This window comes from Lolium rigidum, chromosome 3, assembly GCF_022539505.1.
Source record: "Lolium rigidum isolate FL_2022 chromosome 3, APGP_CSIRO_Lrig_0.1, whole genome shotgun sequence".
Classification (NCBI taxonomy): domain Eukaryota; kingdom Viridiplantae; phylum Streptophyta; class Magnoliopsida; order Poales; family Poaceae; genus Lolium; species Lolium rigidum.
Window position 1 is genome coordinate 118,208,038 of NC_061510.1, and position 4,617 is coordinate 118,212,654.

Sequence of the window (4,617 nt, forward strand, 5' to 3'; positions counted from 1 at the left end):
AAAGCAACATAGGAGCCCTAGGAGAGCAAGCCTAGCATGGCATGGACATGGCCATGCCGGCCATGGACACCATGTCGAGCCACCCCTCCCTTTCTTCTTCTGCGGCCACGGCCACCGTGTCCAAACGCACCACCTCACCTCCCGGCCACGCCTAGCATCTCCATTGCCACGGACAACGCCGACGGTCGCCGGAAATCGCGCACCCGAGAATCGCCCAGGATGCCGATGACGTCGCGCCGGCACACGCCGCGGACGTCACCGGCCACGCGTCGCTCGCCGTACTCCGTCGTACCCCGACCGCCTCCGCTCGCCATGGTACTCGCCACGCCACGTGGAGCGCGCCGGACACGCTCGCGTCACCTGCTCGTACCTGCCGTCGCCGGGAGAGGACGATTCTACCCGCCGCGGCCGCGCCGATGCACGCGTTCGCCCGACCACCGTACGCCAAGACTTGCAGCGCCGTTGACGCTCACCGAACCGTCTTGACGTCGCCTACCTAGCGCCCACCTCGCCTACCCCTATCCCTCGCCGGAATCGCCGCGTCACTATCACCCTTGCCGCGCCCCTCACGGCACCTCGCGTCCTATAAAAGGAGCCGTCCCCGCGCTTTCACCTCCACAGCAAACTCACTCCCCTCTCTCTTCTCAAGCTCCTCCGCTTCTCTCCACTGCACATCGCCGCCGCTAGCCATCCAATTTATCGCCGGAGCCCGCGGAGGTACCGAGATCGCCGCCATCGATTTCGGCCACCATCGGAGACGCCGCCGGTACCAGCTGCTTCCTCTTCCTCGACAACATCGTCGCCGCACGTCGCTGACCCTCGCCGGAGTCCAGGAGCACCGCCGACCCCCTACCTCTGCCACTCCAGCACGCTCCTCCCCCCCGACGAAGACGACGCCTCTGCACCGTCGGATCCGCATCTAATCGCACGACCACCATTAAACGGTACCGCTTCGGGTGTTATGACTCGCTGACTGGTGGATCCCACTGTCAGACAGCCCATGCGTGCATGGACGCGTGGTGGGCTGGACGTGGGCCGTTTTAATTCAATTCGGCCCAACTCTGTTTCCCGCCAGCCCGTTAAATTCAAATTCGGTTTAATTAATTCAATTCAAATTCAATACTGGCCCTGTGTTTGAAATTCAATAGAATCTGTTTGGCTTGGCCAAATTTAGCAAACTTTATATGGTTGAAAAGCTACTGAAAAGATCTACAAAACCCCACTGGTCTCAATTCCAAATCTTGTGTAGAATTAATGTGACAAAAATAACAAGTCAGAGACTTCTACCACTTCAAATAATTATTAAAAATCAACCAAAATAGTTATTTAAGTAATTCCAACTCTCATAGCTCAATTTTGACTTACACTAATTGTTTCTGCAACAATATGCCATGCTTACTTTGAATGATCATGGCCTAGCTTAATTAAAGAACTATATGGCTATTTCTAGTCAAAGATATTGTCCAAAACTATTAATAAATCACATGGGAGTTTTTCTCTCATTTAAATCTTGTCATGAACAATTCAAAATGAGGTAGAGACTCTGGTCATATATGTCTCATATGAATTGATGATGATATTAACTCACCTCAATAGTAGTTGTTAACTTAGTTACAACTATGTGTTAAATCATATGAGAGGTATTCCTCTCATTTAAATCTTGGTCTCAAGTAATTCAACATGAGGTAGTGACCATGGTCTATAAAATCTCATATTGAGTTATTTGGTGACATTAAAACACTACCATGTTAGTATTAAATTGCATGAGGTATGGAACCTCATTTAAATCATATTCTCAGATGATAAGTATGAAGAGGTTGACTTTGGTCAATCTAGGTCATATCTTATTCATAAGAGAAATTAAATCTTAATAAGATAATGAGAGGAAATTATTTCTCTAAGTAATTAAAAGTAACACCTAAGTTAGTATGAGAGGAAATTATTTTTAAATAAGAAAACAACACACCTATCCACTTAATAGTAATGTGTGATGCTAGTTTAATTTGTGTAAAGTATATGAGGTGTTTCACTTCATTTAAATCTTGTCCCAAGTACTTTCATATGAAGTTTGGACCCCTGGTTAAATGCTCTCATATGAAATATTTGGAGATTTTAAATCATTTGTAGAAGTGTTAAATAGTATGAGGTATCTCTGCCTCATTTAAATCATTTTCTCAAATGATGATGATGAATGGTTGACTTAGGGAAACCTGAATTCATGGGTAATTGTTTGAGAAATTAAATCTTAAAGAAGATTCAATGAGAGGAAATTATTCATCAAGAACTATATGGAAACTATCATGTACATATGAAATGAGAGGAAATTATTTTTCCTCAAGCAAGACCACCAATGCACCAAATTGTATTTATTGTGTGATTAGAATAGTTTGTGTGAATACATGTGATCTTTAGAATAGACAATGAATTGTTTGGTGATTGTACCCTGTATTTCGTATTTTAGACGCTAGTATCGAGGAGTATCAAGAGGAGGAGGAAGTCTACTTTCAAGGAGAAGAAGACCACTTTGACCACCTCAACCACCAAGGCAAGCTATACTCTTGCAAGCTAACACCATTGCAAGTTCTATTGTTGCAAGATAATACTCTTGCAAAGTGCAAAGCTCACCATGAGCAAGGCATTACCCCATTTACTTTATGCTTATGATCCTATTTCCCAGTTTTACTTTACAAGCTTTATTTACTTTTGTTTTATCAAAGTGCTTTTGATTTATGATTCACCTGATTAGTGTTGGATTATTACAAGAGTATCAAGGTTAGCCTAGAAGCAAAGCAAAGTACCTAGCACCCCTCATGCTTAGATGCTAGTGCTAAATTAAAAGGGACTACCTTGGTTGGGAACTTGTGAGATGAAATGAATTTGAAAACCTTGGAATGATGAGTCATTCTATTTAAAAGATTTTGAAGGTGAATATGATCTGTGAATGACTTGGTGAACTTTACAAAAACTGATGGTTGGGTTCGGATGCGATACCATTCCAATTTTACAAGTACCCCCACAGTACCTGATATGGGTAGGGCTTAACTAGAAGTTTATATATCTTAGTATGGGTTCCCTCTAAACAAGCGTCATCGGGGTTATGCCAAGGGCTGCCTCCAAATAGATATGAAATGATGTGATATGACGTGAATATGAGGTGAATGTCCGGCCCAAGCCCTCGTGCGGTTCCCAGTCGACGGTTTGTCTTCACTTGGGAGGCCAAGCTCATGGGGAGAGATGCCTATACTAGGGTATGTAAGTGAAAGGTTATGGTTGGTAGTCCGCACACGGAGTGTGATAAATCAGGGCCGATTAACCCGACGGATTATTGCAAATGTTGTGGCACAAGTGTACGACCTCTGCAGAGTGTAGAACTATTCGAATAGCCGCGTCCACGGTTATGGACGGTTGGAAAGGCCATACTGTTCCGTCATCAGAATTTTTTTCAAAAATGTGACATGTGAAGGGTGGCTTGTGATTTGAACTTGAAATGGCGACTTTGACTTGAAACACAATTGAGTTGTGGGAATGACACTAATGTTCCCACTTGAGTTAGTTAGCACATGAAGAGTGGTTTACTAAAATGTTTGTGAACTAAAATTGGCTTTATGCAAAAGAAACTAGAGCTTAGCATCCCCCTTACTAGAAATGTTAGTACTTACATTAGTATTAGTTTGCGAGTACTTTGAAGTACTCACGGCTTTGTCCCTGGCTATTCAAATGGCCAGACTATGAAGCAGAACAGCAGTATGAAGAGGACGACCAGCAGGACGCCTACGACAACTAGGGAATCTTCTGACGTCAAGCGTTGGCCTGTGGACTATAGAGTCCCTTATCTTTACGCTTCCGCTATGTATTTGTGATGTGTGTTGAAACAATAGTTCAACTATTATTGTAATATCGGATCATGTGATCTATTTGTAAGACGACTATGATATGTAATGAACGATGACTTATGATATTCAACTGTTATGTCTCGCAACAACAATATTCCTGGGATTGCGATGTAAGGCATAACAGGCATCTGGACTTAAAAATCCGGGTGTTGACAACCGCTCCGTTGTCCCACTCCAGGCATATAGCCAAGTGTTCAGCACCGACCCCTAGGGCCTAGATCGGGCCTAGGGTCTCCTACGCCTGCATCTCCGCCCCCACTCCAGCGTACCACCGGGAGGGCGCCGCCACAGCTTGGAAGCAGCCGACTGCTGCAACAAGAATTCATCCTGGCAGCACTCCATGGCCGCTGCCTCCAAGATTGGAACCGTGTCATCGCCCCCAGGTCCGTGTTGGCTTCCATCTCGTGCCTGCCTCGCCTGCATCCCCGCCGAGCTCCGGTCCATGCACCGGTGAGCTCCTCCAACCTTGCGCCACCACACCACCTGCGCCTCCCGAGTGATGTCCCCCCTACACCCCCCACGCGAAGCGAACCCATCAGGACGAGCCCACCCTGCCCACCGTCTTCGTCGGCCAGATGTGGCCGTGATACGTCTCCAACGTATCGATAATTTCTTATGATCCATGCCATATTATTGATGATACCAACATGTTTTATGCACACTTTATGTCATATTCGTGCATTTTCTGGAACTAACCTATTAACAAGATGCCGAAGAGCCGATT